Raw genomic sequence first — 14,919 nt, forward strand, 5'->3', positions numbered from 1 at the left:
AATTGATTGATTGAGAGGTAGATATATTGATTGATTGATTGAGAGATAGATAGATAGAAAGATAAATAGATAGATCGATAATTGATTGATTGAGATATATATATATTGATTGATTGATCGAGAGATAGATAGATAGAAAGATAAATAGAAATAGAGATAGATAATTGATTGATTGAGAGATAGATATATTGATTGATTGATCGAGAGATAGATAGATAGAAAGATAAATAGATAGATCGATAATTAATTGATTGATAAATAGATGAATAATTAGAAAGATAAATATATAGATATATTATAATCGATTGATTGATAAATTGATGAATGTCGATTGATTGATAAATAGATGAATAGATAGATAAATTGATTGACAGATAGATAAATTGATTGATTGCTAGATATTTAGATAGATAAATAAATAGATAGGTAATTGATTGATAGATATACAGATAGATTGACTGATTGATGAATTGGATTGGTTGATTGATAAATAGATATATAGATAATTGATTGATTGATAGATATATAGATTGATTGATATATAGATAGATAGATATATTGATTGATAAATAGATAGAAATATGAATAGATAGATAGATAGATAGATAGATAGATAGATAGATAGATAGGCAGATAGGAAGATAGATCGAAAAAAAAAGAAATACTGCAAAAGGAAGAAACTTTACAAACACAGAGAGAGAGAGAGAGAGAGAGAGGAACTTTCATCAAGAGTATCTTACCTGATAATTATGATAAGATTAAACGTTAATCCATAAGATGTTGGACCAAAGGAATAATAAACGAGAACATCAGAGTCTGGAAAAAACAAGCGGGAAAGCCTAGAGTTCCAAGCCTAAATTACCTTCAAGATGATGATGATAATCAGATTGTTAAAGTTGAAATTATAGACTGTGGACTGCCGGCCGATTTCAATGAGAGACTCGAGGAAGACTTCGCTTGGGGCGTCAACGCCCTCTTCCAGCGGGCCGGCATACGCCCCGCCCACTAGGCAAGCCACGCCCACTACTCCTGTGAGGATCCATATATTCTGCATCTTTTTTACGGTTATCTGTAAGAGATGAATAAGTCATCGTGAAGGTTTCCGTCATTGAGTTTTATGAGTGGTATGTAAAATGTATATTATTAATTTTCAAAAAACCAAACCACCAAGACATAAATAGAAGAAGAAGAAGAAGAAGAAGAAGAAGAAGAAGGAGGAGGAGGAGGAGGAGGCCTCGAAAGACATTTCCTCGGGGCAGGTTTTGAACCAATTACAGTGATATACAGTTTCCGCACACAAACACCACTTACTGACCTAGTTCTCTCTCTCTCTCTCCTCTCTCTCTCTCTCTCTCTCTCTGCCTCAGCGTAGTAGTGTGTAATTTTGGGATATCGTATTCGGTTTACTTAACAGTGCGTCTGTGTAGTCGTTTATATTTATATAAATAAATATAACACAGTTGGCCTAAAAACTTAACATGTCACGATTCCATTTTCGAAGAGAGCGAATGGGGAGGGTGACACGTTTCTTGTAATTGGACATTTTACGAGCTCAAGGTACCATTAACACTTCGAGAACATTTTTTTTATTTAGTAGGAGGGTCAAGTAACACAGAGAGAGAGAGAGAGAGAGAGAGAGAGAGAGAGAGAGAGAGAGAGAGACGTTATTGCCTTGGGGCTGCGATCATCCAAATAGGAATCCCTTGTAGGCCTCCCATTAGTCTATATGAAGCCTAGGTCTATTGAGACGTTGTATCAGCAGTATCAGAAATCAAATATACCAATAGAAACAAAGTACGACAACATTAAAGAAAACTGGAGGAAAAACCCAGGAAAAGTCAACTGTTAGGCGCTTCAGTGGCGTGATCGGTATGGTCTTGGCCTGCCACCTTGGTGGCCGCGAATTCGAATCTCTGCCATTCCACTTAGGTGTGAGAGATGTGTATTTCTGGTGACAGAAGTTCACTTTAGACGTGGTTCGGAAGTCACTTAAAGCCGTTGGTCCCGTTGCTGAATAACCACTGGTTCCATGCAACGTCAAAACACCATACAAACAAACAAACAAACAAAGTCAACTGTTTCCAAAACGAAGATCGCGCATGCGCTCCGCGAAGACGAGTTCGTGTCAGTCATTTCGTACCAGGAACGTTCCGGTGCGCTATATCCTGAACCCTTACGGTTTTGATATCTGAAATGGTACGTCGTACGAAGGCGAAATAACTCCACAAGTCACGGGTTCATTGTGCTGCTCTTCTTGACCTTTGACCCTGTGATGCCTTAGGGGGACAAGTGGCAACCCTCTTCAACGTAATGATTTGAATATATCTTCTTTATTTAAATAGGATTCCGTTTTGATTACTGTTTGATGTCGTGCGTTTAAAAGTGGGTCTAGTAGGGTATATATAATGAAAAATAAAAAGTCTGTGATTTAAATGTATGTATGAGTGTACAAATATGTATGTATGTATGAGAAACATAAGTTGAATTATTTGATTTTTTCTATTGAAATAGAATTTCGATTAGTTTACTGTTTGCCCTCATGAGTTTAAAAGTCAATCTAGTAGAGTATGTATAATGAAAAATTAAGTAATTGATTTACATATATGTATGTATGTGTGTATTCAAAACAAATAGCTTTTTAGAGAACGGATAAATCGCTGATTCGTTTGATCGATAATCTGAAATTCTTAAGGTCACGAAAAACACATTCCCAAATGATTGATTTATTGACTCTATGACTACGAAAACTAAGTTATTGACGCCGAGATTCCGTTAAGTAACCAGTCCAAAAAAAAAAAAATGAAAATATGTAATAACTTTCTCAGTGCCGTAAGGATCCATGACATCAGCCAACTGTATAAGAATTCCGGCGATGGGACGTATTGTCGCGACCATGACAGCGGGTGCGTGGCGGAAACCGAGATGGTATGATATACATTTTGTTAGATATTGTTGCTGCGATTGGCGTTGGAACGTATTTTTTTTTTTATGAAGTTCAGTTCGATTACCTCAGTTCGTTTAGGTGTTTGCGGTGTTTACCTTATAATAATATAATAATAATAATAATAATAATAATAATAATAATAATAATATATATAAATAATAATAATATAATAATAATTAATAATGGAGAAAACAAATCCACAGTTATGTAAACGTACATATATTTAATTTAAAACTTTAAAGGATAGCTTTCGGGAATCTGTTCGGTTCCCCTTGTCAATCTGATTGATAAGGGGAACCGAACAGATTCCCGAGAGCTATCCTTAAAGTTTTAAATTTAAATATATGTACGTTTACATAACTGTGGATTTGTTTCTCCATTTGAAGACACGTGCTACTATGAGGATTTTTTAATAATAATAATAATAATAATAATAATAATAATAATAATAATAATAATAATAATAATAATAATAATAATAATAATAATAATAATAAATCTGATTACAAAGAACGGCATTCGTTGCAATAAGACAATAAATAGGTTAATAACGAAAGCTATAAATGCAGCAAAGTTACGGAATATTTACCAGATCGCCATAATCATAACCAGTTTTTCATGTATATTAGATCATGAAACCAAGGATACGAACAGAAAGAATTTTAAATAACTTGGAAAGAGGATCATTGCCATCTTCATCCAGTTCTCAAAAGCTATGTGTTCTCGAGAGCACTTACGACATCTGAGATTGAAAATATATGTTGCCGATGCGATTAGCATGGTTTTATTATATTAGGGGCTCGGTTTTTTTCTCTTCTTCTTCTTCGTCTTTTTTTTAGAAATCCATCAATCCAGAATGAAAAACGTGCAACGGAAATCTCATTTCGCTATCGAACAACCCCGGGCTCGTGGGGAGTGAGAGATTTGCCCTCTGATCCTACTGTTCTGGGAGCTTCTCGTTGTTCTGCGGTTACTTCTTCGCCATCTTCATCCTTTTACGTCTCACTTCCGTCTTTCTCTCTCTTTCCTTCTCTCCCCAACAAGAGCAGTTCCTCCTGTACGACGAGTGGAGGAGCAACGACCGATCCTTGAGGTCGACAGGAGCGCTCCTCTAACCAAGAAATCCCTCCTTCCTCCTCTCCTCCTCCTCCTCCTCCTCGCCTACCAGCCTTTTTCCTCAAGTTTCCTTCCCCGCTATTTTCCACACCAACTTCCCTTCATATTATATTTCCCACTTCCTGTTTCCTCTAGACTTTCCCCCGTGTGAAGTTATCTGAAGAAGTTTACAACCTTGAACTGGAGGCTCAGAGATTCAGGGAATGAATTAGGGTGATTGGCATATCTAGATCATGGGTAAAAAGTAATGAAGGCCGGGAAGTACCTCGTTGTTGTTGACTTCCTCCACCTTGTATTTAAAAAAAAAAAAAAAAAAAAGTCTTATCGCTTTTGTTTTTGCCCCTCCCTTATTATAATAATTATTATTATTATTATTATTATTATTATTATTATTATTATTATTATTATTATTATTATTATTATTTATTTGAAACGTATATATATATATATATATATATATATATATATATATATATATATATATGAATATGAAAATACTTAAAGTTTACGAGCACTACCATCATTGACACTGTTAAGATACATATAATGAAATATACTTTAATTTACGAGCACTGCCATCATTGATACTGTTAAGAAGACCTTGCCAGAGTTTGACAGCAGAAGCAATGAAAAGTTAAACGTGGCAAGATAACACACTGATTGGGAAGCAGTAGTGGCTGCAGGTGATGGTGGAAGCAGTTTGAGAATGGCTGCACGTAAATGAAAACTTATACTGGTGATTATCGATGGAAACATTGTGGTTGAGTTGTCTAGAAATGAAGGGGAACCCGTGACCTTGGCCTGACAGTAATACGGTGTGTGATTTTACCAAAATTATTGATAATCATGGAGGGTAGAAATTTTCCTTTTAGGCAGAATAATCATTCTCTCTCTCTCTCTCTCTCTCTCTCTCTCTCTCTCTCTCTCTCTCTCTCACACACACACAAATTGGTCACCGGAAGTTCCCGCTAATTGCTAATTTCATCATTTTCTTTCAGCTTCATTGAAGTTTTCGTTCAACAGATGATCTGTTATTATTATTATTATTATTATTATTATTATTATTATTATTATTATTATTATTATTATTATTATTATTATTATTACTTTATTATAACTTGAACTTTATATATTTTTACTACGTTTTTGCTACCAGACCGATTGTGGGATCGTTATTGTAAAGTTTAAATTATTATAACTGGATTTCTGGGACGTTTATTTATTTTAATAAAGATGCATTAAAGGTGCATTTAATAAAGTAAAAGAGCAGTTTTTTTTATTGTGTTTAAGGATCATTAACAGCTTCTGTATAACTAAACGGATCAGATCATTTTGACTGACACGATAAAAATTTCCCACGGATCGTATGTAGGTCTTGCGAGAAGTGAAAAGACGATTTGTAATTAAGCAAAATAGAACATAACCTTTCCAAAATCATGACAATTGAAGGAGAAGACACAATAAAGAAAGGAAGATATAATTCCAGGTACCGTCATGGTCGAAAGCTAACTTTCCTCATTAAGGTGACCTGATATTGAGTTGCGCCATTAACCCGACCTGCTAAAATTGCCAACAAATATTTGGAATTGTTTCCCAATCTTGTTTTACCTTTTTTTAGAGTCAGAGTCGTGGAAATAATGAAAAAATACCGATGAGTCATTCATTGATAATAAATTTCCATATTTCACAAATGAAAGTAGGTTGTGGATAGTAAGAATAGAGTGAGGAATATAGTAGCTTATCTAAAAAAAAACAACTCAGTCAATTATATAGATGCAGTAACACACTTTATTAGTTTCTCACTAATCAAATAAAAACTCCTCGTAAGGCTACACAGTGCACAACCTTAAAAACCACGTTTTAAAATTCTTATGGAAAAGAACTGCTTCCCCCTGTCTGTCAGAATTCTTCTAAAGAAGGGGAGAGGTGGGGCGGGGGGAGGGGGTGCCTGTCGGTGTCTGGAGGATGGAAGAGGTCACGAGACAATAGCACTTGAAGTTCGAGTTTGGCCCGCAGGCGTCGTGTGTCCGTCTCTCTCCGCTGGTTCGTCGAAAAAAATGGGTTTATTTTTTATTTATTTATTTGATGAATATTGTACGATTTTAGCGATTTATCTCGTATTTCAAAGTTTGTTCATTATTTTATAGCCTCCAAAGCTCTTGTTTCCATATTTTTCAGTTTTTAAACGTGAGGAATTTCTTCCGTTTGCTTGTTCGTAATATGTGTATGCCCAGCTTAGCAAAGAATACTTCTAATTTCTGCTTATTCAGATTCTGAAAGATCTCGAAACATAGCATTCTTGTTCGTTCACGATGACGGGTCATTATATTAAATTCCAATTTAATTTGTCTAAAAGTTATTTTTGTTCTTTTAGAATTACTTGTTTCCGTTATTTATTAATTTTTATTTATTTATTTATTTATTTATTTTTGCTAAAGTTGCATTCTCTAAATAATTCCACTCATTTAGAGTTTTGGGTTTTAAACCAGAAGTTATATAGTTTCTTGTTTATGCCTACTAAGCCCCCTGATCTCTCTCTCTCTCTCTCTCTCTCTCTCTCTCTCTCTCTCTCTCTCTCTCTCTCTCTCTCTCTCACTTCGAATTGCCTGAAAGCAACATCTCGATTAGCCTCGAGGATGCAAATTCTGTATTAACCTATGCGAAGAGTTGTTCCAACAATTATCTCTTGTTATTCCTTGCTCTCTCTCTCTCTCTCTCTCTCTCTCTCTCTCTCTCTCTCTCTCTCTCTCTCTCTCTCTCTCTCTCTTCAGTGATACCTCAAACGAAACTGACACAGGCAGACGGACAACCAAACTCAAGAAAACCGGAATAAACAGACAAGTAGAAAATCGTTGGCAGTTCGAGAAACAGTTACATTAAGTAGACACAAGAAGGCAGCTGGTATTATATATATATATATATATATATCTATATATATAATATATATATATATATATATATATATATAGATATATATATATATATATATATATATATATGAGAAACAGGCGCAAATTGAAAGAGACAGCAGGCGGGGGCTAAATGACAAAAAGTAAACGAAGGCAAGAAATCCAATAACAATCGCTCTTGCGTCTTTATTTTTCTGACATGTTTCAAGGTCACGGTACGCCAGCACTCATTCATAAAATCCATTCACATTTTTTCCCCGACGGCACAAAAAATAAAAAAAAATAATTAAAAAGATAAATAAAAGAAACCGGTTTACCAACTTCTTTTTTTATCTAATTGCACAACAATAGGGATTTCATTCATTTTACGCGTACGATTATTTACTATCACAGCGGTGATACTGAATCTTACGAGACCATGAAATACCGAAGTGTATATATCCTCGCACGCAGTCATTGCAATGCATGCTTCTTAAAAACGAATATCTCTTCCACCGTGTTGCAAGTCTAAGCAAAACACTCACTTCGCTCTGTTTATCGAGAACTCGGAAATCGCAGCTTCGTAAAATCCCATAATTCACGAATTTTCTGTGTTTGGTTCACTACTTACTTGAGCGTCGAAATCACCGGGACGGCCTTGCTGACAATATCCCAAAGCAACAGCCTGAGACGTAATGATGCACTCACAACCCTCCCACTACGCTTTATACCTCGAATGACGTCACGCATACTCCGTGAGTCCTGTGATTAGCAGACACTGGACGTTTTATTCTTCTTTTTTTTTATCTTAATTCGCTCTCTGTTTGATTTGATGTGATGTCACTTAGCACTCCGAAAAGGAAGAAAGTGGCTTCTAAGTCTGATGGTGGCAGAACAGAAAGCTGTTGTTGACGCGAATATTTAGACAAATGCGCTTCCATGTTCGCCTGTGGTGCGGGGGCTGTATGACCTATATACGTGACGTCACTTGGGCTTTGGGAATGAATGTAGGTAATAATCTCTCAGGAGGAATGAGTCTCCCGCAGAGGAGAGGGGAGGGAGGTTTGGGGGAAAGAGCTTCAGAAGTACGTCCTCCCGAAAATAGGGAGAAAATGTATTTCCTTTCTTTAGGACTTTTTTTTTCTCTTTTCATTTCATTGATGTTTCCTTCCCGCGTGCTTTGGATTTTCCTCTCCCGGGCGCGGTTGCTTTTGGGTTCCTTAGGGCGATGGCTTTCATATCCTGGAGAGAGTATTATGCCTAAGAGGTATTTTGGATCCAAAAATTGCAGAGGCGACTCATTTTCGTAGATTGGGAGGGTGGTCGCAGCAGCAAAGAGACTACTTGCACTTACCAATTACCTTTTTCAGCTGTGCAGGGTAATGTACTGTATATACTCTATATAATACATACATACATTATATATTATTATATCTATATATTATATTTATCTATTTTGTATATTCTTAATATATATTATATATATAATATATATCTATAATTTATGTACACGTATATGTGTGTGTTTTGTGGGCATTTATAACTATAATGCTGTTGGGAAATTAAACCGTTTTCAATAATGATTGTTTGCGGTCGATATTTTTCATTTTAAAATACACTTTCTAAACTTCACAAACATTTTAATATATATATATATATATATATATATATATACATATATTATATATTTATATATATATATAATATATATATATATATATATATATATATATGTATGTATGTATGTTGTGTATTGAGAGAGAGAGAGAGATGAGAGAGAGAGAGAGAGAGAGAGACCTTACCTTACCTTACAGACCTTACAGTTCGTTCGGGTTGCCCCAGTCCCTCAGTGTGAGGCACCTCTAATGTCTACCAGAGAGTTGCTAGTACATCTTCCGGTATATTTTGCATCTTCCAATCTTGGATGGTCTGGGATGCAGTTTTAGATATTTGTCGAGCTTATTCTTAAACACATCTACGCTCACTCCTGATATATTCCTCAGATGAGCTGGTAACGCATTGAATAGACGCTGCATTATCGATGCTGGTGTGTAGTGGATTAATGTCCTGTGTGCTTTCCTTATTTTTCCTGGTATTGTTTTGGGCACTATTAATCTACCTCTGCTTGCTGAGTCTTTCTGATAATTTTTCTTTTTTAGTTCCATGATATTTTCTGTTATTCCTTCTATCTGTTTCCATGCCTGAATTATCATGTAGCGTTCTCTTCTCCCTTTCTAGACTATATTTTAATAAGATTGTAGTCTTTCCCAGTAGTCAAGGTCCTTAACTTCTTCTATTCTAGCTGTAAAGGACCTTTGTACACTCTCTATTTGTGCAATATCCTTTTGATAGTGTGGGTACCATATCATATTGCAATATTCAATGTGGACTACGAACATATGTTTTATAAAGCATAATCAGGTGTGTTCAGCTTTTCTTGTTTTGAAGTGCCGTAACAACATTCCCCCATTTTTGCTTTACATTTTGCCAAAAGAATTGCTATTTGATCATTGCATAACATGTTCCTATTCATCATCACACCAAGGTCTTTAACTGCTTCCTTATTTGTGATTGTCTCATTATTAGGTCCCCTATATGCATATAGCTTTCCTTCTCTGTCTCCATAATTTATTGATTCAAATTTATCAGAGTTAAATACCATCCTATTTTCCTCTGCCCAATCATATACTTTGTTAAGGTCTCTTTGTAGAGCGTTCCTATCTTCATCACAAGTAATTTCTCTACTTATTCTTGTGTCATCAGCGAAACTACTCACTACCGAATCCTTAACATTACTGTCTATGTCTTCAATCATAATAACAAACAGTATTGCAGCTACACCGTACCTTGTGGCACACCGGATATTACCTTGGTTTCATCCGATTTCTCATCGTTTGCAATAACTATCTGTTTTCTGTTGTGTAAAAATTCTTTTAACCATCTTCCTATTTTATCTACGATATTGTGTTTTCTAATTTTCTTTGCTAATATATTATGGTCTACTTTGTCAAAAGCTTTTGCAAAGTCTAGATATACCACATCTGTTTCATTTTCCGGGCTTTTCATATTTTTGAATATGTTCTCACGGTGGACTAACAGTTGGGTTTGTGTACTTTTTCCGGGTACGAAACCCTGTGTCCTATATTAAACAAATTATTTTTATTAAATGTTTCATAATATTTTTCTTCATTACCCTTTCATACACTTTCATAATATGTGATGTTAGACTCACAGGCCTATAATTACTTTGCCTCAAGTCTTGATCCACTTTTGAAAGTAGGGGTGATATATGCTAATTTGTGCTCATCATAAATCTTGCCTGTATCTACACTTTGTCTTAATAATATTGCAAGTGGCTTTGCGATAGAATGAACTACTTTCTTTAACAAAATAGCAGGAATTCCATCAGGCCCTGCAGCAGCTCCATTTTTAATTTTCATTAATTGCCTGCACATATCAGCTTCATTAATTTCTATGTCAGCTAAATATTCACTATTTTCGTCCCTTACTTCTATATCATTATCTTCATTATCTATTCTAGGGGTGAATTCTCTCTTATCGTTCTGCCAGTATGTTGCAAATTTCCTTTTTTTCATTCGTTAATCTCCCTTCAATTCTCAGAGGGCCTATTCTATTCTTCTTTTATTCATCTTCTTCGCATATGAGTATAATAGTTTTGGGAGTTTTTGCTTGATATTTAATAGGGTTTTTTTCTTCCAATTCCGTTTTTCATTTTCTTTTGAGAGAGAGAGAGAGAGAGAGAAAGGTATTACATGAATTCTGATATCATTTCCACTTCAGACACCATATGGCTCTTAGATGAAATGGCATAAAATGTCCAGAGCAATTTGGAGCCGTCTCTTCGCGTCATATTATGTAACCAGTTCCATTTATTATTCAGAATATATCTAAATTTATATTTACCTAAAATTGATTAGAAATTATATTAAACTCTTATCATTTTATCTCGTATAAATTAGCTATGATTTTTTTCGCTTCTAATCCTCTGATTTTTTGTGATGTCGGGGAATTGTACCGGCGGACGAAACATTTCATGTTAAAGGGGGTTAGAAAGCTCATTCTTTGTTTACATCCGATGCTTACAAACAAAAGGTAATGATAGCTGATGCAACCCTCTTCAAAGGACAGTGGACTTCTTTCTACCTGGAAGTTTAATGGCATGGACTTTACCAAAGTGGCTCATGTCATGCAACGCTTTTTGCAATGTACTGCATAGCGTTTGTTAGATCCCTTCCTTTGGTCTATTTGCTTTTTATAATTCCTTGGTATTTTTCTGGTTTAGTTTTAGTCGGCATTTCTCTGTTTACACACACACACACTACACATGTATATATATATATATATATATATATATATATATATATATATATATATATATATATATATATATATATATATATATATTGGGATATTCTGAATTGTTTTTCATAATATTGTAATTGAAAATTAAGAAAGCTTCAGTATTATCGTATGTTTATCTTTGTCAAACACCCTTCTTTGGACCATCCAGTAAGAATATTTTCCTTTCACAATCTGATACGGTAACGAGCACGGCAGTTCCAAACCCTGGATTTGCTTAACCCCCCCCCCCCCCCCCCCCCCCCCCCCCCCACCCCACCCCACACCCCCCCCCTCTCTCTCTCTCTCTCTCTCTCTCTCTCTCTCTCTCTCTCTCTCTCTCTCTCATTCTGATACAATAACGTTCATGGTATCTTCCAAACCTTGGCTCTTTCTCTCTCAGATATGACAAGCGGAGTTCCTCAGGGTTCTGTCCCGTTCTTGTTTTTTTATTGACACCAATGACACTGATGTAGGCTTAACTAGCAGGATAGCCAAATTTGCAGATGACACCAAACTAGGTGTAAATGTAATAGACCCAGATACTGTGGGAAGTTTAAGAAATGATCTAAGGAAAATAGGAGAGTGGTAAAAAAAATGGCTAATGCCTTTTAATGTAGATAAGTGTAAAGTGTTACAAATAGGAACATCCAACCCTCGTGCAAACTACATGCTGCTTGGGAATGACATAAATAGTGCAGAACAAGAAGAGGACCTTGGAGCTGAAAAGAAGGCAAAGAAACTAGTGGGATACATAAAGAGCCAGTTCAAATACAGAAAAAGGAAATGGTGCTACAGCTCTACACATCAATAGTTAGATCTCATCTTGAATATGCAGTACAGTTTTGGTTACCAACATTAAGAAAGGACATAAATAGACTAGAAGGGATACAAGCAAGACCCACAAAGCTAATTCCATCCATCAGGCATAGTTACCAAAGACGACTAAAGAACCTGAACATGTATGACTTAGAAACACGAAGATTGCGAGGACAACTAATAAAGACATTCAAATTACTGAAGGGCATAACAAAAGTAGACAGTAACCTTTTCACATTAAACGAGAACCAGACAAGAAATAATGGATGGAAACTAGACCTGAAGAGATACAGCATATCCCATTGTGGGAATTTCTTCACATACAAGATATGTGACACGTGGAATGAACTGTCATCAGAAGTTATAGACATCAGCAATGTGGAAGAGTTCAAAAGAAAGCTAGGCAAGATCATAAGAACCCTGTGAATGAATTGTAAAACCTAGCGATAAGTGACGACATGATGTCTCCTCGGATGGACTAAGTGAGTCTTTGAGACATCCTAATCCTTGTAACTCCTTCTCTCTCTCTCTCTCTCTCTCTCTCTCTCTCTCTCTCTCTCTCTCTCAGTCCCAAAGTAGCAGTTTTCTAACGTTTTCTCCAGATTCCAAATTACACCAAACAGTGACCACAAACGCTGTGGTGGAGATGCCATCTTGTTGCCTGCTGGAGGCTTGTGCCTCAATTAAGAGCAAACGCCCCTCTTGTGGATTTGTCCACAGGGAGACATATTATCCCCAGTTTCTGTGTGATTTACCTATTCGGGGAAAGTTGTAGGTTGACCATAGTTATTAAGGTCTTCATTATGCATTATCAGTAGTAATTCAGATTGATGCACATGTCCCTCAGATGCTGTTTTCTCTTAACTGGAAACTTACAGCAACCACGAGAAAAGTGGTTGCTGGCAGTTTTCATTGGATAGGAGCATCATACAGCCCTGCGAAGAGTTCTCGTCTTTTCTTGGATATGATCGCGCATCCGCCAGCCATGTTTACACATTGTCGGTCTACCTGAACAATTAAGAATACGACTTCTCTGTGTGATGTCGCTCGGGAAGGCAGTGATGTGCCTCCCCCTTCGTCCTGCAATCGCCACTGGTGACATTTGGCGATAGCTCTCTCTCGGAGTGGGTCCGGTAGTCCACTTTTCACGGCTCAGTTGCTTTGGCTGAATGGGAAAAATGACTGGGGGAGTTCGTCTCGACACCAAGATTTTCCGTCGTAGATCGAGGGATGAATATTTTCTCTCTCTCTCTCTCATGCGGGTTCCTATACAAGACTTTACACTGTCCCAGTATTTAAACACCGATATTGATTGTAAATTCGGTTTCTCAAAGTTCGTCTCCATTTGGGTTTCTTTAGGATCTTATCATCTCTAGGGATTTGAACACCGAAATTGAATACATATATTCTCTCTCTCTCTCTCTCCTCTCTCTCTCTCTCTCTCTCTCTCTCTCCATTAGGGTTTCTGTAGTATTTTATCCTCTTTCCATTTATTTAAACACTTGAAGTAAATGTGTACTTACATTCTCGCTAAGGGTTTAATGTTTCCGTTGCATGTTTTCCCAGTGATTTTTACCTTTTTAGGGGAGGCTGTAATGATTCTGTAAATTGCCATGTACTATTACTTCAACTTTGGTAATTTTTCAACAGTTTTTGGTATTTGCCTATTTTTTTTTTCTTCATTCGTCCTTGTTCTATTTCCACCTGTATAAAGCCCGAGTTTAAGTTATTGTCTCATTATTAACTGAAGATTTTTTTCATAGTGTAATGGACTTTTTGGATTGTTTCATGTCGCCAAACACGAAATTACATATATGTATATATACATACATTTTATGCATACATAAAAAAGTACACAAATATACATACATGCATGCATGCACGCACACATAATTGATACCGATTGGTTTTTTGACCTATCGATTTTTTGTCTGTAGGATACAAGTGAAAACGGGTATATCATAAATGCGAAATTATGACCCGATTCGAGTTTACCTTAATATAGTCAATCTTTCACTAATTCGAAAATTTAATGGCGTTTTGCTCGTGTCATACTGTCCAGGCCATGTTAAACCGTACACAATTTATTTTACAGTTGGCCTAGTTTTGAGTAAGCGGTGTGAACCGTAGGGGATTGTTTGTTAGGATTTCGTATCGCGATTTGAGTGTCCCAAGTTAAGAAATGCGATAACACCAAGTTGAGAAATGCGATAACAAATGAAGTTTATTTTTTTCTATTTTAAACGTCCCCCTTTTTTATTGTTAATCGGAAGCAAAAGACACTTGTATTTGAATATTGACCATGGAAACCAGATCTGGGAGATTAAAATGAAAACAATTTCGAAATCATTATGTAAATATAATTGACTATGGGTGATGAGATTCGACCATCCTTGATGAACGAGCTTCTGCGGTTCCTTTATGGCAGAGGCAGCTTCGTAAGTAGGCTACCATTCTGGAGATGCGGCAAAGCCCATGTCATGTTCCTCTTTATTATGATTGAATGCTGATTTAAGTCCCTTTATGGTGATGGTTTACAAGTGACCAATATACGAGAGAGCTATTTAATCTACGCAGCTGTGTAGAGCTCATCGAAACTAACATTTTGAACCCCAGCACCACAACAGCTTTTTACCCTCAAATTAACAAAGGTCAATTTTAAATTACAAAAAGGTCAATTTCTAATTAAAAAGGTTCATTTAAACTTAAAAAAGATAAAAATCAAATTAGAAAAGATCAAATTCAAATTAAAGAAGATCAAATTCAAATTAAAAAAGGTGAAAATCAAATTTA

At 35.9% G+C, this 14,919-nt stretch overlaps 1 protein-coding gene across 2 annotated transcripts in view; it reads left to right on the plus strand.

Moving 5' to 3' along the window:
* The window catches only part of LOC135197102 (alpha-(1,3)-fucosyltransferase C-like), an 81,761-nt gene that overhangs the window by 38,760 nt on the left and 28,082 nt on the right, over positions 1-14,919 (plus strand). The gene's annotated exons all lie outside the window — the stretch shown is intronic.

Source organism: Macrobrachium nipponense, chromosome 18, assembly GCF_015104395.2.
Source record: "Macrobrachium nipponense isolate FS-2020 chromosome 18, ASM1510439v2, whole genome shotgun sequence".
NCBI lineage: Eukaryota > Metazoa > Arthropoda > Malacostraca > Decapoda > Palaemonidae > Macrobrachium > Macrobrachium nipponense.